Below are 24,763 nucleotides of genomic sequence, written 5' to 3'. Positions count from 1 at the left end.
CTTGGTGTGGGCAGGTGAGGAGGGAGCACAGCACGGCCCTGTGAACCCTCGGTGCCCCATGCCTGCCTAGTAGTGATGGGGTCTAGAGTTGGGCTAGCGGGAAGTGTTTTGTTCACCCTCTGCACCCAGGCCATGGTCCCACCTGCAGAGCGATCCCCCCCCCAGGGGAAATCAAAAGATGCCATGGCATCTCTGTGAGCAGAGAGCAAAACACAAACCAAGACTTTCACTTTCTGAGTTGTTCAACGGTGGAATGGAGCCCTTCAGAAGGTGTCGGATTCTCCTTTGAAGGAAGATTTAAGCAGAGGTTGGATGGGGACCTGTCAGGGATGCAACAGCTGTGATGGAGTTGGACTGGATGAACCTATGATTCTGTGGTCTTTGGCTGGTCCTTGGCACATGAAGCTCAGAGCTTGCAACATCCATCTTGCAAAGGACGGTTGGCATCCCACAAGATTTCAACAGTCCTCCAGCCACCTATAAGTAGAGGGACCTCTCCTTCCCCTGGCAATTGCTCTACCACTTGGCTTCTGGTACCTCCAGGATTCCCACCAACCTCCAGCCATGAAGATCTTCTGTCTCCTCTCTGTGGCCGTCCTCTTCTTGATGCTGCTGGCTCCCGGTAAGGCCTTCTTCTCACATGCTTCTTCTCTGAGCAGCCCCACAGCTCTCAGCTTTATTCTCAGCCACTTGTTGTGACTCCCAAAGAGGTGGGATCTTGCCCCTCTGTCCTCCTGGAGAGTTTCCCAAATGGGGCTTCAGCTGGACCCTGGGAGAAAAGGATGCTGGACTCGATGGGCCCCCTTTGGCCAGATCCACCAGCCAGTCTCTTCTTATTACCTCATTTATGTGATCCACAGAAGCTCTTGCTTTCAAATCTGCAATAATGCGCTTCAGTAAACTCAACTTTGCAGTGGACAAAGGAACGGGCCAGTTTCCTGGGCAAGGGGGCTTCTCTCTACCAGTTTGCCAGTGGCCACCTAGTGAAGCCAGTGATTCTAACGCAGCCTTCCCTACCACCTTGACTCAGACCCTGTCCTGGAGGTGAAGGAGGTAGCAGAAGGGACTGGTTCTCTGCTCCAGCCCTGCATTCTTCCTGCACCAGATTTCCCCAACCTGGTACCCTCTGGGTGTCCAAGCCAGCGGGGCCAGTGTGGAAGAAGGACAGTCCTGTGAGACAGAGCCTTCAAAGTCTTCTTTTTCTTCCTCCAGATTTCACCAGAGCCCAATTTAATTGCAGGCCGAGATGTCGACGGCAGGGAGGGATACTGCAACTTTTTAGGTGCCGGCCGCCCCTAAGGTTCCTATTTCGGTGTACTCGTCAAGTGGTGTGTTGCCGTAGAGGTGAGTTAAATCTAATCTTAGTTTGTCTGGAAAATAAGTAAGTGGTGTCTCCTGATCCCACATACACGAGACTCATCGCTCTCCCCACCCCCATCTCTTAATCTTTACATCCACTGTGAGGGGGAACAATATTAGTGTGCACACTGGGGGTTGTGACAACCCTGTCCTCTCCCCTTGCCGTCCCCATGAAAGGTCTCCAACCCTTTCAGCCACAACTCCCCTTAGCCTCCCTTGGCTGAAAGAACAGCTCTTCCTGGTGTGAGAGGGTGGGGGCTCAGTCACTGACCCTCCTCAAATAGCAAAGGCAACCTGTGTGAAACATCCCTGTGAAAAAGAACCTCATTAGGAAAAAAGGGTGTATGGCATCCATGCCCTGCTCAAATTCCCGAAAGTGCCTACCGGAAATGCTCAGAGGTCTCTCTTACAATCATATAATTGAAATGTAGCTTTCGGAGGCACCAAGGGGTCATCTAGTCCAACCCTCTGCAAAACAGACCCTCTGTGTGCAGTTTGAACTCTGACAACAGCAGCTCTTCTGCCTCCCAGTTGGAGTCACTAGTTGGGGTTTTCTGAACCACCACCAACACCTTTTTAAACAGTATTTCTTCTTCCCACAGGGGGTGGGTAACTCTGCAGATCTCCAGTAGAGGACCTCTGGTGAAAGGAAGACCACTCTGCTCTCCTCTGATGTGCAGCTGCCTCGACTGCACCCCCATCTCTGCTGGGGAAGAAACCGCTTTGCTTGATGCTACTGAAGGCGATGCTGGGAAGGAGTCAAGAGAGAACCATCCTGTCTGCCTGTCTACTCAGGAGTAAGCCCCACTGTGTCCAGTGGGGCCTGACTCCTTAGTAAATGGGCTTGGGATTGGAGCTTGGCTTTGGTTTGCCTGCAAAAATGCTTTAGCTTCTTCTTTTTAATAAATGCAAGCATTGGAAACCTTTGTGTTATTTCATGGTGTGAAAACGTGTGCTGGGTTGAGGGTTTTTGGGATTTTTTGGTCAGGCTCTCAGACCCCCCCCCTCTCTCTCTCTGCCAGTCAGTGATGCCATCCGGGCTTTGTGGTTCTTTTCCAAACATGGCTTTGCACAAGGATATTTCTCACATTGTAGGCCCCCACCTCTCCCAGGGGTCTCCCTGCCCCTCCTCCTGCCCCTTTCTCTGTCTCTCTCCCTCCAACTGTCCTACTTCCTTGGGCAGCTGCACAGAGAAGGATGTTTCAGAATCAGGAATTTAGCAGAGCTGAAAAAGTTAGGGGGCATACACTACAACATTTCTCTGATGAAAATAGGGACATTCTATTGATGATGATGATGATGATGATGATGATGATGATGATGATAATAATAATAATAATAATATTCACCCATATGACTGGTTGCCCCATTCTCCCTGGCTCAACTATATATATAAAAACATCGCAACACATTAAGCATTTATAAACTTCCCAATACAGGAATTGCCTTCAGGCAGCTCACTCTCAAACTCCAAACCCCCCACATTTCTTTGATGGAAATGAGAACGTCCTTAGGAAAAGTGGGACATTCTGAGATCAAATCAGCAGCTGGGGGAGCTTCTGTAAGTCCAGGACTGTTCCTGGAACATGGGGATGCTTGGATGCTTGGAGGGGCATGGAGGAAGAAGAAGGGGGCGATGAAGGAGAAGCGGGGAATGGAGGGCGTTGTGGACAGGACCGGCCCAAGACCTTTGAGCCCCTGAGGCAAACCAGAAAATGGAAAGTAGGGAGGAGTTAAAATATACATTATTATCAAGGGGGAGGATATCAGCAACACCTCCAAGTCACCAAGATGCATTTCTTTGAGGCTGAATCTGATGCCCCTGTGGATCCTGCTACCTGAGGTGGGCACCGCCCGCTGCCTCGTGAGTGGGCTGGCCCAGCATATTGATCACTGTCCTGCGTGGCAGGAAAGGTAGAGATGGGGAGGGTGGGAAGCAGAGCTGGGGGGAAGGAAGGCGATGGGTGGGGGGCAGCTTGGCCCACACAACGAGGTTTCCCCCAGGTTTCTAGGCAAGGCATGCATACCCCCCAACATTTCTCCAGTGAAAAGACGGATGTCTTTTTCCATCATCATCATCATCATCATCATTTTGTGAAGGAGGCCTATGAAGAAGGCCTTCTGGTGATGATCTCAGGGTCAGTTCATATGGGGAGATGCTGTCCTTGAGATTTTGTGGTCCTGAGCCCATGAGGTGTGTGAGAGCTGAGTTGGAAGCAGCCTGGAAGCTGGAGACACAGGACTGCCCTCAGATGCCTTCTAAAGGGTGTAATATTTCTTAACTCCTTAACTCGGAGGTCGCATAACTGCATCCCCTCCAGCTTTTCTCTGATGAACAAAGAGACATGCTAAGGAAAAGAGCAAAGTTCTACCCTAATGGTGGGACCTCTCGTGCTTGCTAGTGAAATGGCCCCTGATCCAGATCAGCAAACTGCAGGGTGTGGACCTCTGGGGCCTTGGTGTGGACCTCTGGGGCACATGATTTTGAGGGGGCATGAGCCAGATGCCCCCATGCAAGGATCCCCACCTTGCCTGCTCCTGGGCCTCTCTGCCCACTGGAGCCCAGCCTGGCCTTGCTGCCAGGACCCTGACCCCATGCTGAATGGCCACCCAGTCAGTGTTTTGGGGGGGGGGGCGATGCACCTGCCAGGAGCAGCCATGGCCGGGCAGGCTACCCGCATGTGGACAGGTGAGGAGGGAGCACAGCACGGTCCTGTGAACCCTCGGTGCCCCATGCCTGCCTAGCAGTGATGGGGTCTAGAGTTGGGCTAGTGGGAAGGGTTTTGTTCACCCTATGCACCCAGTCCCTGGTCCCGCCTGCAGAGCACACCCCCCATCAAAAGATGCCATGCCACTGTGAGCAGAGAGCAAGACACAAGCCAACAGATTCACTTTCTGAGTTGTTCAGCAGTGGAATGGAGCCCTTCAGAAGGTGCCTTCTTCTCCCTTGCAGGGAGATTTTGAGCAGAGGTTGAATGGGGATGCTATAGCTGTGATGGGGTGGGACTTGATGATCCTTGGTGTCCTTTCTGTGAGGCTATGATTCTGTGGTCTTTGGCTGCTCCTTGGCACATGCCCCTCAGGGCTTGCCACATCCAACTTGCAAACGACGGTTGGCATCCCTCAAGATTTCAACAGTCCTCCAGCCACCTATAAGTAGAGGGAGCTTTCCTTCCCCTGGCAAATGCTCTTCCACTTGGCTTCTGGTACCTCCAGGATTCCCACCAACCTCCAGCCATGAAGATCTTCTGCCTCCTCTCTGTGGCCGTCCTCTTCTTGATGCTGCTGGCTCCAGGTATGGCCTTCTTCTCACATGCTTCTTCTCTGAGCAGCCCCACAGCTTTCAGCTTTATTCTCAGCCACTTGCTGTGACTCCCAAAGAGGTGGGATCTTGTCCCTCTGTCTTCCTGGAGAATATCCCAAATGGGACTTCAGGTGGACCCTGGGAGAAGAGGATGCTGGACTCGATGGGCCCCTTTGGCCAGATCCACCAGCCAGTCTCTTCTTATTACCTCCTTCATGTGATCCACAGAAGCTCTTGCTTTCAAATCTGCAATAATGCGCTTCAGTAAACTCAGCTTTGCGGTGGACAAAAGAACGGGCCAGTTTCCTGGGCAAGGGGGCTTCTCTCTCCCAGTTTGCCAGTGGCCGCCCAGGGAAGCCAGTGACTCTGACGCAGCCTTCCCTGCCATCTTGGCTCAGACCCTGTCCTGGAGGTGAAGGGAGGCAGCAGAAGGGACTGACTCTCTGCTCCAGCCCTGCATTCTTACTGCACCAGCATTCCCCAACCTGGTGCCCTCTGGGTGTCCAAGCCAGCAGGGCCATGGTGGAAGAAGTTGTGGAAGGTGTAGGAGGTCAGTCCTGAGAGACAGAGCCTTCAGTGTCTTCTTTTTCTTCCTCCAGATTTCACCAGAGCCCAAGGTAATTGCAGGCCGAGATGTCAAAGGCAGGGAGGGGTACTGCGAATTGCTATGTGCCGGCCACCCCGAAGGCCAATATTCCGATGTCCTCCCTGGACGTGTTGCCGTTAAGGTGAGTTAAATCAAATCTTAGTTTTCCTCGAAAATTTGTCAGCGGTGTATCATGACCCCAAATGCATGTGACTCATCTCTAAGTTTCCCCCCTACTCCACTTCTCTCTTAATCTTTACATCCACTGTGAGGGGGAACAATATTAGTGTGCACACTGGGGGTTGTGACAACCCTGTCCTCTCCCCTTGCCGTCCCAATGAAAGGTCCCCAACCCTCTCAGCCACAACTCCCCTTAGCCTCCCTTGGCTGAAAGAACAGCTCTTCCTGGTGTGAGAGGGTGGGGGCTCAGTCACTGACCCTCCTCAAATAGCAAAGGCAACCTGTGTGAAACATCCCTGTGAAGGTGGTTATTGAATCACAGAATTGCAGATGTGGAAGGGAAAGAGTTCAATGCACACCAACACAATGATCTCCTCAAACGTGTCCTCTCCTGGGGTTGCTGTTCACATAAGGAAGAAGAAGGAGAAAGAACCACATTAGAAAAAAAGTGTGTGTGGCAGCCAAGCCCCACTCAGATTCCCCCAAGAGCATATATTAAATGCCCAGAGGCCTCTCTTACAATCATAGAATAGAAATTTGCATTGGGAGGGACCTAAAGGGTCATCTAGTCCAACCCTCTGCAAAACAGACCCTCTGTGTGCAGTTGGAACTCTGAGAACAGGAGCTCTTCTGACTCCCAGTTGGAGTCACTGGTCTGGGTTTTCAGAACTACCACCAGCACCCATATTAACAGTGTTTCCTCTTATCACAGGGGGCGGGTAACCCTGCAGATCTCTGGTGCAAGACCTCTGGTGAAAGGAAGACCACCCTGCTCTCCTCTGCTGTGCAGCTGCCTCGACTGCACCCCCATCTCCGCTGGGGAAGAAACCGCTTTGCTTGATGCTGCTGAAGGCGATGCTGGGAAGGAGTCAAGAGGGAGCCGTCCTGTCTGCCTGTCTACTCAGGAGTAAGCCCCACTGGGGCCAGTGGGTCCTGATACCTTAGTAAATGGGCTCAGGATTGGAGCTTGGATTTGGTTTGCCTGCAAAAATGCTTTAGCTTCTTCTTTTTAATAAATGCAAGCATTGGAAACCTTTGTGTTGGTTCATGGTGTGAAAACGTTTGCTGGGTTGAGGGTATTTTTTTTTATCAGGCTCTCAGACCCTTTCTCTCTCTCTCTCTCTCTCTCTCTCTCTCTCTCTCTCTCTCTCTCTCTGTCAGTGATGCCATCCAGGCTTTGTGGTTCTTTTCCAAACATGGCTTTTCACAAGGGCATTTCTTACATTGTAGGCCCCCACCTCTCCCAGGGGTCTCCCTGCCCCTCCTCCTGCCCCTTTCTCTGTCTCTCCCCTCCAACTGACCTGCTTCCTTGGGCAGCTGCACAGAGAAGGATGTTTCACAAATATATATACAAATACATCATAACACATTAAACATTAAAGAACCTCCCTATACAGGACTGCCTTCCGATGGCCCAGGGGTCACATAACTCCACACCCTCCAACATGGAAATGGGGATGTCCTTAGGAAGATGGAAATGGGGATGTCCTTAGGAAAACTGGGACATTCTGAGATCAAGTCAGATCAACTGGGTGAGCTTCTGTAAGTCCAGGACTGTCCCTGGAAGATGGGGACACTTGGAGGGTTGGAGGGGTGTGGAGGAAAAAGAAGGGGGTGATGAAGGAGAAGGGGGAATGGAGAGCGTTGGGGACAGGACCAGCCCAAGACATTTGAGCCCCTGAGGCAAACCAGAAAATGGTGCTTTCCAGCCCCCACCCAGCCCCTACCCAGGGAAGAAGGGGTGAGTTGAAATCTACATTAGGATGGGGGGGGGGATTTTAAGCAATGCCTCCGAGTCGCGGAGTGTGTGTGTGTTAATGCTTTGAAGCCCTGCATTTTATGCTCAGGCTGTCTAAATGTGTAAATACCTCCAGATATCCTAAAGACAGCACAGCCTCCGCTGACCTTCATTCCAAGGAAACCAAACTCTGGGCAAGCAGAGAAACACGTGGATTTTCCCCCAGTTCAGAGATTTGGCTGCTGCGTAACAATATTTCCAAGGAACCTGAAATGTGTTTGTTTGCACCTTTTCTTCAGCTCCATCCCTCAATCTGTTTGCATGTCTTTGGCATTGCTGCTCCCCACTCCCACCCACTGTCCACCAATATGACCTTCTGATCTGGGATCATTCCCAAGTTCAATAGGCTGAATCTGGCAGTTGCTTCACCCAACTTTGCTGCCTGTGGGCATCCGATGGAGCAAGGCTTGTCTGTTAACTTGAAGCAAGACCAGGTGGGGAAATGGGACTTAGCCCTGTGACCACAGGTTCCCCACCTTGCCTGCTGGGTTTGAACTTCAGGGTCTTGGGAAAGGATGCTGGAGACATCTCCTGGGGCCCATCTCTGTGGAGATTGCAAAAGACCAGCAACAGGCTGCTAAATGTTGCAGGAACAGCCCACACCAACAGCTCATGACTGGCACTGATACTTCTCCCCTTTCTCCAAAATTAAATGGAAAACCCTTGTCCTCACCTTTGGGTGCCCACTTTTTGTAATTCCCCCCATATAATCACAACAATGCACAGAATTTTTAATCAGTGTTAGCCAGCAAGATTAAAACGAAGCATCGAGCAAGCAACACAAATACCATAAAAACAGCACAACACACACACAAATAGACAGCAGGGCAGTGCACAAAGAGTGTCAAGGAACAGAGAAGGTCAAGGCTGCTTTTCCCTTGGAAAGATGGATCTGGAGAGCATGGAAAGGCAATAGAATTATTTGGTGCTGGACCGATGGGGTTGTATCCAAGGCCACAGATGTCCACTTGTGGGTGGTAATCCCAGCTCTCCTCCCCTGCAGACTCCACCCATTGCATCCTCAAAATCTATTCCAAGGTATTGGGCATTGTGGGATAATAGCCTCCAGATTTTGGTGGCGCCTAGGGAGAGGAGAGGATGCAGAACTCAGTTGGTGAAGTTGGGGACAACCTGTTGAGTTGGAGAGGGTGGTGAGCAAGCCCAAGCGGAAATGTTTCCATAAGATTCTCAGGACTGATCTGGAGAAGGGCCCTGCAGCAGGGTGATGCCAAAGGAGCTTCCAGCTGGGCCCCCAAGCAGGTGTGGTGTTGGGAGATTACCTGGCTCTTGGGCATGGACTGCATGAGAACACCTCCATCAGGGCTGGACTATTTCCCCAAAACATGTTTTGTACCTCAGCTGCAGGTGAGGAGGGCAGGTGAGGAGGTAGCACAGTACGGCCCTGTGAACCCTCGGTGCCCCATGCCTGCCTAGCAGTGATGGGGTCTAGAGTTGGGCTAGCGGGAAGTGTTTTGTTCACCCTCTGCACCCAGGCCATGGTCCCACCTGCAGAGCGATCCCCCCCCCCCAGGGGAAATCAAAAGATGCCATGCCACTGTGAGCAGAGAGCAAGACACAAGCCAACAGATTCACTTTCTGAATTGCTCAACAGTGGAAGGGAGCCCTTCAGAAGGTGCCTGATTCTCCTTTGAAGGACGTTTGATGGGCAGCTGTCAGGGATGCTATAGCTAATCTACCATCTTGTCTTTTCCTGGACAGTCTTTTAGTACTGTCCTGCTGTCTATTTGTGAGTGTGAGTTTGTGTGTTGTGCTGCTTTTATGGTATTTGTGTTGTTTGCTTGATGCTTCATTTTAATATTGCTGGGTTACACTGGTTTGAGCTTCTGTGCATTCTTGTGAGTATATGGGGGGAACTAGTAGGTCAGGGCAATTCTTTTATATTTGAATTTGGAGATAGGGGTCAAGTATCAGTGCCAGTCGTGAGCTGTTGGTGTGGGCTGTGCCTGTAACACTTACAAGTCAGTTGCTGGTCTTTTGCAATCTCCACAGAGATGGGCCCCAGGAGATGTCTTCAGCATCCTTTCCCAAGAGCCTGAAGTGCCAACCCAACACTTAAGGTGGGGAATCTGTGGTCAGAGGGCTAAGTCCCGTTTCCCCACCTGGTCTTGCTTCAAGTTAACGGACAAGCGTTGCTCCATCGGATGCCCACAGGCAGCAAAGTTGGGTGAAGCAACTGCCAGATGCAGCACAGTGAAATTGGGAATTAGCCCAGATCAGAAGGTGATATCGGAGGGGGTGTGTGTTGGGAATGGGGAGCAGCAATGCCAAAGAGATCCCTTTCCATGCAAACAGATTCAGGGATGGAGCTGGAGAAAATGGACAAATAACATATGTGAGGATTCCTTGAAAATATTGTTACACAGCAGCCAAATTGCTGAGCATGGAGAAAACCCAGGGGTTTCAGTGTTTGCCCGGAGTTTGGTTTCCTTGAAGGTGAGGGGAGATATAGATATTTTTTTTTACCATATAGAGAGAGCCTGAGCATAAAATGGATGGGTTCACAGCATTAATACCTCCCAAATCATCGTTCTCAGTTCCTCACAGCTTTGGATGCCCTGCACAGCAAACAGGAATCTGTGTCTCCAGCTTCCAGGCTGCTTCCAACTCAGCTCTCACACTCCACATGGGCTCAGGACCACAATATCTAAAGGATGGCCTCTTCCCATATGAACTGACCTTGACCTAGAGAGCATCATCAGAAGCCCTTCTTCACGTGCCTCCTTCGCAAGAGGTCAAGAGGGCTGCACTATGAAACGAGGTCTTTTCTGTGGTGGCTCCCTGTTTCTGGATTGCTTTTCCCTGGGAAGCACACTGTGCTCCTTTAGGTCCCAGGCAGAGACACTCCTCTTCTTCCAGCCTTAGAATAATGAAAAAAATCTCTGGTCTTTTACACTATGTGTGGGTGTTACTGTTTGCTTCCTCAATATGGTATGTATATTGATGTTTTTGTATTTTAAACTGCGCTGTGGTCCTCAGAAGAAGGGTTGTATAGAAATCTAATTGATGGCTTCCGGTTTCCGGTGCCTTAATGACACAGCTCCAACGATAGTGGAGACCATTGGTGAAGAACTAAACAAAGATGAAAGAGGGTAATTATTTTTGTGAACTCCCCCCAGGGCCCGGGAGGCATAAGCTTCACTCGTGGATCCTCTCCGTACCTTTCTTTTGAACCTATATGGAGGTGGAAACCAGGGATATGCTCACCTGTTAGCCTGCAGGATCCCTCTTAGTTGCAGCTCTTCCCACCAGACTTATTTTTTTGAGGTGCTGATGAGGACACTCCAGTGGCCAGCAAAGGTCCTAATCCTACAAAGAAAGTTGGCTGACCAGCTCAGCAAACTCCTCTTTGAGATTCTAACTCTCTGTGGGATCAGGACCCCAAGAATTGGAAGCGATGAAGGGCATTCCCTGATCCACAGCAAGATGAGCAACCTTTTTGCCTAAGCCTCCAGGTGTCAACACCTCACAGGTTGCGGATGTGGAGCAGGATGCCAACTCACTTGCAAGCAAGAGGATAGGAGAGGGGAGGTAGCATCAGGGTTGGATTGGTGGCAGAGGTCCAGGGCTCCACTTAGCAAAAAGAGGAGGAGGAACCCCAGATCCAGGAGGGCTGGCTGAACCACATTTTGAGGGGCTCACTTGCCTTTTCCCCTCTGCTTGCTTCTTATCTGAAGCAACAATTGCTTCTGTGTGCAGACTTTAAAATATTTTCCAGCTGTGGACATTTCCTGGCTCAGGAGCTAACAGAGGCATTTATTGCTAGTTGCCATAGTCCAATTCCCACTTCCTTTTGGTCAGCATCCTAAACTCCACTGTGAGCAATCCAGGAAAAGCATTGGCATGCAGGGGATATTGGAATTGAGCCCATGGTGGTATGATGGGATGGAAGCAGTGAGGGAGGGGGAGGAGAGCATCACCTGAACCAAACCTGGTGGCTTAGGTGAGTGTCGCTCAGATGATGGGGAGGAAGAGCCCACCTGAGGGGCCTCACCTGTCTTGGGTGAAAATGAGGCTTTGGACATCCATCAGACCCCCTTCCTTAAGAAGACAAGGATGAGGAGCCTGGAGTTCTGCAGATAATGTTAAGGACTAACAATGGTGACTCTGTGTTTGTGTGTTTGTATGTGTGACACATTGGATAGTAGAGTCTGACCCCCCAAACCCCCCTCCCCACACACGTTTTCACAACATGGACCTACTGAGATTTTTCCAATGTTTGCATTTATAACTCACCTTAACGGCAACATATTAGGCCATTTGAATCCCCAAAAAAATTTCCCGCAAGACGTTGACACCTCCAATTATCTCATTGGGCTCTGGTGAAATCTGCTTCTTGTTTGTCCACCTCCTCCCCACTTTCTCTGCCCTGGTCAAGTCCTGCTTAAAATATCCCGTCCCTCTCTGCGCAACTGATCAAGGAAGCGCGGCAGTTGGAGAGATGATATGGAGAAAGAGGCACAAGGAGAAGAGGGGGGTGGGCCCACAATTTGGGAAATGCTCTTGTGCAAAGCCATGTTTGCAAAAACAACCACAAAACCGGGATGGCACGACCGACTGTCCTCTGAAATGCATTCAGCCAGCAATAAAGATAAGGCAGGAGATACAGATCCTTGGGGCAGAAGGCTGCCCTTGGCTACCAGCCAGGATGGCTACTTTCTCCCTCCCCTGATGGAGACAAGAGGCCTCTGAACATCAGAATCGCAAGTGGGGAGAGTGGTGTTCACTCAGGTCCTCCTTGCAGGCTACCAATGGCCATGGATCACATGGGATTCCCAGGAACTGGCAATAAGAACCATTGTGGACTCTCACTGCAGAGGCAGAGGATCTCCCTCATGGCCAGCAGCCCCTGGTCTTCATTTCAAGCCATCCTAGTCAGTGGTCATCCCTGCTCCCTGGGCAAGGGAGTTCCATAGTTTCACTATAAGCTGCACGAAAAATGTCCTTGGTTTTATCTCTCCCGACACTCAGCTTCCCGTCATGTCTCCATTGCACTCCTATTTAAATCCAATTTACCTCCCATTAGGAACCCCCTGCATCTCTTCCACCTTTTCCCCACACGCAACCTGCCCGACTGATCTTGCTGCTTGGTAGTCTTGGCATCCTGGAGGGCAGAGTGTCAGCATCCGACAAATTACTCCCAGGGCAAAGGGTTTCTCTGGAGCCATTCACGTCAAGGGATGTTTTGCCCTGGAGTTCAAGGTGAGCTGCAGCAATTCCATTCTCGTCCGGGGTTCCCTGCTGGCGATCTTGATGGAAAAGGCCATCGGACGGCAGCTGAAGTCAAGGTGAGCTTGAGGATCTGAATGGTGGTGGCTCCCCTTTGTTGCAAGTTCTTAGAGGGAGAGATGATGCTGTCAACAGCCATTGGAGCTCCTGCCAGAAAGAACGTGGAAACCAAACAGCTGGCACATCACTCTTTTTTAGACCTGTTCCCCTCCAGATGTTTTGGAGGGACTTGGAGAAACTTCATATTTTTATAAAGTTCCCCTTAGAAAATCTGCCACCCACCCACCCACCCACCCACTCCCACAGGAAACGATGTTTCAGATCTAATCATTTCAATTCTAAAATGCATGCCCTGCTTCTTCCCTTCCACAAAGGATTTGCTCAAAGCATCAAAGCAACATTGGTCCATACATTAAAATACAGAGCAATCTGAAAGCAGCAGCTAAAAGGGGAGAGGGGTGGGCAATTTGGTCAATTTCAATTTTCCACAGTTTCATTTTCCCAAACTGCCTTAAAATACAGAAACATTCTCCTGAAAACTAATCAGCATTTTTTGCAATTTTTTCCAAATATGCAGGTATTTCCTTGGTCTACATTACTTGACTGGAGAACTGCATTGCAAAATTCAGATTAGAGCAGATTTGGAAGTTTAACTTGGTATTGTCCAGAAAGTACAAAATTCGTAGGCTGTCCTGCAATTTGAACTGACTCCATTTCCCACCAGCACTCCTGAGCAACCCCACAGAGAAATCCAGCAACAGTCAAGAAAGAGCAACAGTTTGATTTCATAGCAACTTGGGGTGTTCCTGCATATTCCTTTTCATATTTGAAAGATCAGAGATGTCAATTGATAGCAAAGTCAGGGAAAGAAGTATTTTCTTATGGAAGATTCCTGCACTTTGTTTGAACAATGAATTTGGATGCCTGGTGAAGGCCTATATTTATATCGGCCAAAGCCAAAGGGATTTGTTGTTCAATAAAATTACATCAAGCATCACCTTCTTCTTCCTTTCTTCGGGTTCTGGCCATTCCTTGATATTATCTCCCCATCATCCTATGGGCATAGCTGGACTTAATCTCCCATCATTCCTGGCTACTAGCCCTTCTGGCTTGTGGGGAAGAAGGGAGCTGAGGGTTCCCATAAACATCTGGTTGGCACCACATTGGCTACTGCTGCCCTGGCCTTCTAGCTCTGAGAAGGCGGGTCTCCCTCTCCACCTTACCTGGCACTCCCGGGACCAGGAGGAAGAAGACAGCAGAGAGACCAGGTGGAAGAGCTTCTAGGCTGCATGTCGGAGACTCCAGGGCAGAGCAGAGGTGGGGAGCTTCTCTGTGTTTCTAGGTCACTGGGGGGTTGTGACACCTTCAGGGGTCTTTGGAAATCTTGCGGGGAGAGGGGAGGATGAGCACAGCCCACAGGCCTTCCCAACACAGGGTCTCCACCAGTTTCTGCAGAAGACAAGGAAGCAGAGAAATGTCCACAATGGCAGAGAGTGAGAATGATAGTCTTGAAGTCCTTGTAGGGATGGGGACCAAAGTCGGAAGATGGGAGATCTGGACACAGGTCACAACTGACCCCTGGGTCAAACACAGTCTTCACAAACCTGGTGCTCTCCAGATGTTTGGGACTACAATTCCCATCGCCCCCAGCCTGCAAGACCATGTGAGGCCAAAGGTGAGAGGAGATTTTGCATTCATATGCTACTTGCCTGTAAAAAGATCCAGAGTAGTTTACAAAAGAGCGTGAGAATATCTGTGGGGCAGTTTGGGGCAGCCACACCCAGGGGTTTGGTCATGGATAAATCCACGGGCATAGCTATGATTTTATACAGAATCTTGAGATGTCTCCCCTTCCCCTTTTTGCTCTGTTTTGGGGGCTGACCATTCCTTGCTGTTCCCTCCCCACTTTACTCGAGGGGCAGCTAGTGTAGGGACTGTCAGATATTTGTGGACTGCATCTCCCATTACTCCTGGCTGGTGGCCCTTCTGGCTTGTGGGGGAGGGAGCTGGAGGTCCCCCTCAACACTGGGAAGTCCCCACATTGGCTCCCAGGAACAGGAGGAAGGGGACAAAAGAGAGATATTTTATATTTAATTTTGGAGATGGGGAGAAGTATCAGTGCCAGTCATGAGCAGTTGGTGTGGGCTGTGCCTGTAACATTTAGCAGGCAGTTGCTGGTCTTTTGCAATCTCCACAGAGATGGGCCCCAGGAGATGTCTTCAGCATCCTTTCCCAAGACCCTGAAGTTCAAACCCAGCAGGCAAGGTGGGGAACCTGCGGTCACAGGGCTAAGTCCCATTTCCCCACCTGGTCTTGCTTCAAGTTAACGAACAAGCGTTGCTCCATTGGATGCCCACAGGCAGCAAAGTTGGGTGAAGCAACTGCCAGATGCAGCCCAGGGAAATTTGGAATTAGCCCAGATCAGAAGTCTATATTGGGGGACAGTGGGTGGGAGTGGGGAGCAGCAATGCCACAGAGATCCCTTTCCATGCAAACAGATTCAGGGATGGAGCAGAAAGGGGGCAAATAACACGTTTCAAGTTCCTTTGAAATATTGTTACGCAGCACTCAACTCCCTGAGTGGTGAGAAAACCCACGAGTTCCTGTGCTTGCCCAGAGTTCAGTTTCCTTGGAATGAAGGTCAGCGGAGGCTGTGCTGTCGTTTGGATATCTAGTGTTATTTACACATATAGACAGCCTGAGCATAAAATGCAGGGCTTCAATGCACCCCCCCCCCAAAAAACCCTCCCTCCTTCTCAGTCACAGCTTAGGATTCATCACCTGAGGCCTTTTCTCATGCATCTCCTCAGCAAGAATTCTGGAGAGGGGGCAACACTAGGCAGCTAGGGGCTGGGGGTGGAGGAATGGCCCACCCATTAGTCAGAAGGACCCCTTCACTCAGTTGCCACTCTTGCAACCTGACTCGTTCTTTTGAAATGCTCATGAGGACACTCTAGTTGCCGGCCAGAGTCATTGCCTTACAAAAAAACTTGTCTGACCAGTTCTGACCTCCTCTCTTAGATTCTAACCCTCCGTGGGTATAGGACCACTGGAATGATAAGGAACTGAAGGCACCCTCAATATGAATAACCTTTTGGCCAAAGCCCCCAGGTGTCAACACCCCACAGGTTGCTGATGTGGAGTTGAAGTATGTGAAGTAGAACACATTGCCTTCTCAGGAAGACCTTCTGTGAGGCCATAGAGGCACAAGATGCCAACTTCAGGCTGAAGATTCCTGGGGTGTTGGAATGGGAAGTGGGTAAACCTCCTATATACTCCTCATCAATAGGAGTATAGGATCTAGATCAAGGGAAGTAATAGTGCCACTGTATTCTGCTCTGGTCAGACCTCACCTGGAGTACTGTGTCCAGTTCTGGGCACCACAGTTCAAGAAGGACACTGACAAACTGGAACGTGTCCAGAGGAGGGCAACCAAAATGGTCAAAGGCCTGGAAACGATGCCTTATGAGGAACGGCTAAGGGAGCTGGGCATGTTTAGCCTGGAGAAGAGGAGGTTAAGGGGTGATATGATAGCCATGTTCAAATATATAAAAGGATGTCACATAGAGGAGGGAGAAAGGTTGTTTTCTGCTGCTCCAGAGAAGCGGACACGGAGCAATGGATCCAAACTACAAGAAAGAAGATTCCACCTAAACATTAGGAAGAACTTCCTTTTTTTTTTTTAATAGATTTTTATTGATTTTCCAAAAAAGAAAAGAGAAAAAGGGATAAAAAAAATAAAAGAATAAAGCATATAAAAAGGAAAATCCCACCACCTCACACCAACCAACAAAAATATGCATACATTAAAGATATTTTTCACCTTAAACTTTACATTGTCATTTCTTTCTGGACTTCCTTCAGCTTGTCCGTAAATCTTTCGTAGCTATAATCATAGTCACACATTTCCTGGCTTATATTGTCACTAAGCTTTTCTTAACTTCTATTTGCTTTGAGCAATAACTCTTGATCTTTTCACAGTGCTTCTCTGAATCCCTTTAACGTTGTTTTTCCCTCACTAATACATTCCAGGTACTCTACATACTTTCCCCAGTCCTTGAGGAACTTTTGGTCTCTTTGGTATCTGATCTTCCCTGTCAATCTATCTAACTCTGCGTAGTCTAGTAACTTTAATCTCCACTCCTCTATCGTTGGCACTTCCTGTTTTTTCCACTTCTGGGCCAAGATTATCCTTGCTGCGGTAACCGCATAATATACAAATTTACAGTCTTTCTTTTCTATATCCTTCCCTAATATCCCTAACAGAAAGATTTCAGGCTTCTTCGTAAACGCATATTTCAAAATCTTCTTTAACTCCACATATATCCTTTCCCAAAATCCTTTTACTTTCCGGCACTCCCACCATAAATGGTAAAAGGAGCCCTCCTTATCTTTACATTTCCAGCATTTGCTGGATATCTTATACATTTTGGATAGTTTTACAGGTGTTATATACCACCTGTAGAACATCTTCATGACATTTTCCTTTACTGTTAAACACGCTGTAAAATTTAGACCCTCTTTCCATAATTTCTCCCAATCCTCAAATTGTATACTATGGCCCACATCAATAGCCCAGCGAATCATTACTGATTTCACTTCCTCATCTCCTAAATTCCAATCCAACAGCATCCTGTACATTTTGGATATTATTTTCACATCATTATTTATAATTTCCATCTGAAATTTGGAGTCTTTATCTGCATATCCTTTTTCTTTAATATCTTTCCTAAACATCTCGTTAACTTGGAAGTAATGTAGCCAGTCGTACACATGCTCCTTAACTTGCTCATATGGCTTTAATTTCCACTTCCCATCTTCTTTAACTGATAGTTGACTATATGTTGCCCAGTTACTCCTCATATTAATTTTCTTCACACTCATCGCTTCAAGAGGTGAGAACCAGTGAGGAGCCTTGGGTTCTAATAGGTTTTTGTATCTTTCCCATATTTCAATAATTGGGCCTCTGAAGATATGATTTGCAAACCCCCTATGCACTTTCCTTTTCTCAAATCCCAGATAGGCATGCCAGCCGAATCTATTATTGAAGCCCTCTAAATCGAGCAGCTCCCTGTTCTCTAAATTTACCCAGTCTTTTAGCCAACAGAGGCATGATGCCTCATAGTACAGCTTAAGATCTGGCAGGGCAAAACCTCCCCTTTCTTTTATATCTGTTAAGAGTTTAAATTGAATCCTGGGTTTTTTGCCCTGCCAGATATATCTTGAGAGCACTTTTTGCCATTCTTTAAAGATTCGGCTCCCCTTAATTATAGGAATAGTTTGAAATAGGAATAGTACCCTCGGTAGTATGTTCATTTTAATCGTATTGATCCTTCCCCAGAATGACAATTTTAGTCTTCCCCACACTTCCAGGTCTTTCCTTATTTCCTTCCATACCAACTCATAATTGTTCTTAAACAGATCTATATTCTTCGGTGTTAACCAGATCCCAAGATATTTCACTTTCTTAGCCACCTCTATCTGTGATCGATGTTGGATTATCTCCGTTACCCTTTGGTCTACATTTTTAACTATCAATTTCATTTTCCTCTTGTTTAGTTTGAAACTTGCTAGTTCCCCAAACTGATCAATTTCCTTTAGTACTTCGTCTAGTGTAGTCATTGGATCTTCAGTCATTATAACTACATCATCTGCAAATGCTTTGATCTTATACACATTTTGTCCGATTGTCACTCCTTTTATTTTTTTATTTTGCCTAATTGAGTTTAGAAGGACTTCTAAAACCATTATAAATAATAACGGGGAAAGTGGACATCCCTGTCTTGTTCCCTTCTGTATCTTAATTTCCTCTGTTGCTATGTTGTTTACAATCAATTTAGCTTTCTGTTCCGTATATATTCCTTTTACCCCATTGAAAAAATCTTTGCCCACTTCCATATGCTCCAAAATTTTCAGCATGAAGTCCCATACCACGTTATCGAATGCTTTCTCTGCATCCACAAACATCATTGCGACTTGTTTATCAATCTTAACAGACAGGTACTCTAGCATATTGATTATGTTCCTTATATTATCCCTCATATGCCTGCCTGGAAGAAAACCAGCCTGATCTTTGTGGATGGTTTCTAACAACAGAGACTTCAGTCTTCTCGCAAGGATACCGGCAAAGATTTTATAATCTATATTTAGGAGCGAAATCGGTCTGTAATTTTTAACTTGGGTTAAATCTGCATCTTGTTTAGGGATAAATGTAATAAGTGCTTCTTTCCAGGTCTCCGGGATTTCTCCTTTTTTCAAAATATTGTTCATAGTCTCCTTCAGTGGATTCACCAAAATAGATTTCATCTCTTTATAATATCCCGCCGTGAAACCGTCAGGTCCCGGGGCCTTACCCCTCTTTAATTCTTTAATGGCATCCTCTATCTCCTCTTTTTCAATTGGGGTATTCAGCCGTTGTTTCTTATCTATTGGGATTTTCTGCACTTTTTTGTCTTTCAAGAATCTCTCTATTTTCCTTAAATTATTTCTCTCTTTGTTCTTGTAGAGGCTTTTGTAATAGTCCAGAAATTCTTTCCTAATTCTTCTTGGATCTGTTGTTTCTTCTCCTTCTACTGTAATTTTATTTATTGTACCTTGTTCTTTCCTTTTTTTAATTTGCCATGCAAGCCATTTGCCTGATTTGTTTGAAAATTCAAAGTTTTTTTGTCTTAATTTCTTTATATTCCACTCTACCTCTCTGTTTATTATCGTGGCAAATTGGGCTTGTAGGATTTTAATATTTTCCTTTATTTTCTGACAGTTCGGTTTCTGGATTAATTTTTGCTCATTATCCATTATCTGCTCAAGAATTTCTTTTTTTCCTTTCTCTCTGTTCTTATTTTTAATCGCATTCTGTTGGATAAAGTATCCTCTTATTACTGCCTTACTTGCGTCCCATACCACATTAATCTTTGTCCCTTTATCACAATTATCCGCAAAGTAGTCAGTTAACTTTTTTTGTGCAGTTTCTACAATACTCTGGTCGTCTAAAAGATATTCTCTTAGCCTCCATCTGAAAGTTCTTCTCTCGTAACTCTCCAATTCTAGCTCTATCGGATTATGATCTGAAATTACTTTAGGTCTTATTTCTATTTGTTTAACTCTTGGACACAATTCACTAGATATCCAGACCTGATCTATCCGTGACATCGACTGGTGTGGTTCAGAATGGAAGGTATACTGCTTGTCCAATGGGTGTCTCAAACGCCAAATGTCCACCAAATTGCAGTTTTTAACCATCGAGAAAAAAGATTTTGGTAATTTCCCTTCTTTACTTGCACCTTCCCTAAGTCTGTCCGCCTCAAGTGAAACCACACCGTTCATGTCTCCCATTAGAATGACCTTTTGATCCATATATTCTAGTATTTTCTCTTCTAAGATTTTGAAGAAGTCAGTCTTGTTGCCATTTGGTGCATACACCCCAATCACCACCATATTTTCACCTTGCCAAGAAAGAAGATTCCACCTAAACATTAGGAAGAACTTCCTGACAGTAAGAGCTGTTGGACAGTGGAATTTGCTGCCCAGGAGTGTGGTGGAGTCTCCTTCTTTGGAGGTCTTTAAGCAGAGGCTTGACAACCATATGTCAGGAGTGCTCTGATGGTGTTTCCAGCTTGGCAGGGGGTTGGACTCGATGGCCCTTGTGGTCTCTTCCAACTCTATGATTCTATGATTCTATGATTCCTAGCATCTCCACCTGCCCCCATGTCCCAACGGTCCTCACCGGCTTTTATTCCTCTGCTTGCTTTATTCCTCTGCTTGGGTTGGACTAGATGACTCTTGGGGTACCTTCCAAAGCTGAAACTCTATAAGTCTATGATTCTGTGGTCTTTGGCTGGTCCTTGGCACACGAAACTCAGAGCTTGCCACATCCATCCTGCAAGCAACGGTTGGCATCCCACAAGGTTTCATCAGTCCTCCAGTCACCTATAAGTAGAGGGACCTCTCCTTCCCCTGGCAATTGCTCTTCCACTTGGTTTCTGGTACCTCCAGAATTCCCACCATCCTCCAACCATGAAGATCTTCTGCCTCCTCTCTGTTGCCGTCCTCTTCTTGATGCTGCTGGCTCCAGGTATGGCCTTCTTCTCACATGCATTTTCTCTGAGCAGCTCCACACCTCTCAGCTTTATTTCTTTTAAACCTGACTCTGAGCACCACTTGCTGTGACTCCCAAAGAGGTGGGATCTTGCTCCTCTGTCCTCGTGGAGAGTTTCCCAAATGGGGCTTCTGGTTGGACACTGTGAGACGAGGATGCTGGACTCGATGGGCCCCTTTGACAAGATCCACCAGCCAGTCTCTTCTTATTACCTCATTTATGTGATCCACGGAAGCTCTTGCTTTCAAATCTTTAATAATGCACTTCAGTAAACTCAGCTTTGCGGTGGGTAAAAGAACGGGCCGGTTTCCTGGGCAAGGGGGCTTCTCTCTCCCAGTTTGCCAGTGGCTGCCCAGGGAAGCCAGTGACTCTGACGCAGCCTTCCCAACCACCTTGGTTCAGACCCTGTCCTGAAGGTGCAAGGAGGCAACAGAAGGGCCATTGTGGAAGAAGTTGTAGAAGGTGTAGAAGGTGAGTCCTGCAAGAGAGAGCCTTCAAAGTCTTCTTTTTCCTCCTGCAGATTTCACCAGAGCCCAAGCTCAATATGCTAATCAGAGATGTGCACTGCTCGGAGGGAGATGCATAAGACGGTGCCCTAGGCCACCAATTGCGAATTGTACAGGAGGCCGAGTGTGTTGCCGTCGCAGTGAGTTAAATCAAATCTTAGCTGTTCCTCCGAAATTAGTCAATGGTGTCTCATGACCCCAAATGTCCCCAGGAAATGCAGCAGCGGCAGTCTCAGCAGCCCGGAGCAGTTGGCTCTGGCTGGCTTCAGGAGCTGCTCGGAAGTCCCCATGTGATGGTGGTGCAGGGGCTCTAAGATGAAGCTTCTGGCCTGCCTCCACCTTCCCTGAGCCCAGCAACTAAGCTGTGAAGGGAGGCTTCATGTTGCCTATCGGAGCAGCCTCCCAACTCCTACTTGCGTGCAAGCAGGAGCGGGGATCTCTCAGCTGTGAAGGGAGGCTACAAGCTGCCTATCAGATCTTGCGTGCAAGCAGGAGGGGGCAGGGATCTGTCAGTTAGGCAATGGGAAGCCTCCCTTCCCAGCTGAGGGATCCCTGCCCTCTTCTGCTTGCTTGCATGCAGGTAGGAATGGGATTGGGGCTGCTCCGATGGGAAGGGAGGCATTGCGCTGCCCAAGCCTCGCCGCTGCTTTCTGCCCTCCTTCTCCGCCTTCCATGCCTGACTCACTGCGCACCACTTCCCCCCCACCACCACCACTGATCAAACAACAGCTCAGGGGCTGCCCAGGGTCATGAAAAAGGAGATAGAAGCCTCGGAGTCTGGTAGATAGAAAAAGACCACTTTTATTTTGTGTTTTGAAGGTTACTAGCTGATGTACTGAAATATACTCAGAGTCGTAAAGTGGTTTCATGCTCTTTATTCAGCTCATAGTGGTGAGGAGGAATGAATGAATGTCCCCTCACAGTATCTGCTTTATATACATTATTTACACAATGGGCTGCACATGATTGGCTAATTCCGGAATTCTACTGTAAGCCAATCAGGTTGTGGATTCACTTCTATCTGGAGCAGGATTGGGTGGTTCCTGCCAACGAATCATACTGCTGCATTGTTCTAGGACCAATCAGACTGCTGCAGTTTGGATCCTATTCAACTCAGTACATAACATGTACTATTTCTCTTTTTTTCTTTGGTGGTGATGGAAATTTATTTTCTTTTTCTGTATGGTTTGTTAATATGAATGGTAACAATACAATTTAATAAAGGGGGGGGGGAAACCTTGTAGGAAGGGGAAACGTGGCGGTTGAGGTCAAGGTGGTGGCCACCTCTCTGCCACCGCCATCGCTGCAGCATCAACGTCCCAAACGTGTAGTATTTATCCCCGGATTCATTGAAAAAAATATGGTAACCTTACCTTAGCCTGGGAAAGAATGCCTCCATTGGCTCAAAGAACAGCTTTTTGTGGTTTGAGAGGGTGGGGGCTCAGTCGCTGACCCTCCTCAAATAGCAAAGGCAACCTGTGTAAAACATCCCTGTGAAGGTGATTATTGAATCACAGAATTGTAGAGTTGGAAGGGAAGGAGTTAAATGCACAACAACACACACTCACAAGGATCCACTCACAAGGATCTGCTCAAATGTGTCCTCTCCTGGGGTTGTTATTCGTAAAAAGAAGAAGGAATAAGAACCACATTAGAAAAAAAGTGTCTGTATGGCAGCCAAGCCCCACTCAAATTCCCCCAAGTGCATCTATGAAATGCCCAGATGTCTCTCTTACAATCATAGAATAGAAATGCAGTGTTGGGAGGCACCAAGGGGTCATCTAGTCCAACCCTCTGCGAAACAGAACCTCTGAGCCAGTGTGGTATAGTGGTTAAGAGCAGTGGACTCGTAATCTGGTGAACAGGGTTCAATTCCCTGCTCCTCCACATGCAGCTGCTGGGTGACCTTGGGCCAGTCACACTTCTCTGAAGTCTCTCAGCCCCACTCACCTCACAGAGTGTTTGTTGTGGGGGAGGAAGGGAAAGGAGAACGTTAGCCGCTTTGAGACTCCTTTGGGTAGTGATATCAAATCCAAACTCCTCCTCCTCCTCCTCCTCCTCCTCCTCCTCCTCCTCTTCTTCTTCTTTTTCTTTTTCTTTGTGCAATTTGAACTCTGACAACAGGAGCTCTTCTGCCTCCCAGTTGGAGTCACTGGTTGTTATGTACTGAGTTGAATAGGATCCAAAAGGCAGCAGTCTGATTGGTCCTAGAACAATAGGATTCAGAATGCAGCAGTCTGACTGGTCCTAGAACAATAGGATTCAGAATGCTGCAGTCTGATTGGTCCTAGAACAATAGGATCCAGAATGCAGCAGTCTGATTGGTCCGCAGGAGCCACCCAATCCAACTCCAGGTGGAAGTGAATCCGCAACCTGATTGGCCTACAGGTGAATCCCGGAATTAGCCAATCACGTGGGGCCCATTGTGTAAATAATTCAGACATTGTGGGGGAACTTCCATTCCTCCTCGTCTAGGTTTTCACTCGTCTAGGTTTTCAGAACCACCACCAACACCCTCTCACAGGATACTAACTCTGCAGATCTCCAGTAGAGGACCTCTGGTGAAAGGAAGACCACCCTGCTCTCCTCTGATGTGCAGCTGCCTCGACTGCACCCCCATCTCTGCTGGGGAAGAAACCGCTTTGCTTGATGCTGCTGAAGGCGATGCTGGGAAGGAGTCAAGAGGGAGCCGTCCTGTCTGCCTGTCTACTCATGAGTAAGCCCTCTGTGGCCAGTGGGGCCTGACTCCTTAGAAATGGGCTCAGGATTGGAGCTTGGATTTGGTTTGCCTGCAAAAATGCTTTAGCTTCTTCTTTTTAATAAATGCAAGCATTGGAAAACTTTGTGTTGGTTCATGTTGTCAAAACGTGTGCTTGGATGAAGGGATATTTTTGGTCAGACTCTGAGACCCTTTCTCTCTCTCTCTCTCTCTCTCTCTCTCTCTCTCTCTCTTTCTCTGCCAGTCAGTGGTGCCATCCAGGTTTTGTGGTTGCTTTTCCAAACATGGCTTTGCACAAGGGCATTTCTCAAATTGTAGGCCCCCACCTCTCCCAGGGGTCTCCCTGCCCCTCCTCCTGCCCCTTTCTCTGTCTCTCCCCTCCAACTGACTTGCTTCCTTGGGCACCTGCACAGAGAAGGATGTTTCAGAAACAGGAATTGAGCAGAGATGCAAAACCCTAGGGGACATACCCTGCAACATTTCTGCCATGAAAATAGGGATCTTCTATTCAATAGGAATGGTGGGACGCGGGTGGCGCTGTGGGTAAAACCTCAGCGCCTAGGACTTGCCGATCAGAAGGTCAGCAGTTTGAATCCCCACGGCGGGGTGTGCTCCCGTTGTTCGGTCCCAGCTCCTGCCCACCTAGCAGTTCGAAAGCAGCCTTAAGTGCAAGTAGATAAATAGGTACCGCTTTATAGCGGGAAGGTAAACGGCGTTTCTGTGTGCTGTGCTGGTGCTGGCTCGCCAGAGCAGCTTCGTCACGCTGGCCACGTGACCCAGAAGTGTCTCTGGACAGCGCTGGCCCCCGGCCTCTTAAGTGAGATGGGCGCACAACCCTGTTAGGGTGTGAAACCTAAGACGCTGGCAAGTTAGCAATGTCATGTGACTTTAAGTAGTCAAGCTCGTTAAGTTGTTAAGTTGTTAAGTTGCTCAGTATATAAAGAGTGTTTGTTTTCTCTGTGTTTGGGG

At 48.0% G+C, this 24,763-nt stretch overlaps 2 long non-coding RNA genes across 3 annotated transcripts in view; both read left to right on the top strand.

Annotated features, from left to right (window-relative positions):
* The first annotated feature begins 528 nt into the window (after nucleotides 1–528).
* LOC310702866 overlaps nucleotides 529–24,763 on the top strand; it is a 47,213-nt gene continuing 22,978 nt past the window's right edge. The window contains exons 1-3 of one of the 2 annotated variants that reach the window (XR_014523723.1): nucleotides 529–622; nucleotides 1,213–1,344; nucleotides 1,962–2,229. This is a non-coding gene — a long non-coding RNA (uncharacterized lncRNA). Of the gene's footprint in view, nucleotides 623–1,212; nucleotides 1,345–1,961; nucleotides 2,230–24,763 lie in introns of those variants that run through there. The other variant, XR_014523722.1, reaches the window with a different exon arrangement.
* On the top strand, nucleotides 4,555–23,915 carry LOC310702878. The gene is made up of 3 exons (XR_014523736.1): nucleotides 4,555–4,654; nucleotides 5,263–5,391; nucleotides 23,600–23,915. It is a non-coding gene; the product is annotated as an uncharacterized lncRNA (long non-coding RNA).

This window comes from Podarcis liolepis (genome assembly GCF_965112155.1).
Source record: "Podarcis liolepis genome assembly, chromosome: 3".
Lineage (NCBI taxonomy): Eukaryota > Metazoa > Chordata > Lepidosauria > Squamata > Lacertidae > Podarcis > Podarcis liolepis.
The sequence above is the reverse complement of the archived record's forward strand: the minus strand, read 5'-3'. Positions and strand labels throughout refer to the sequence as shown.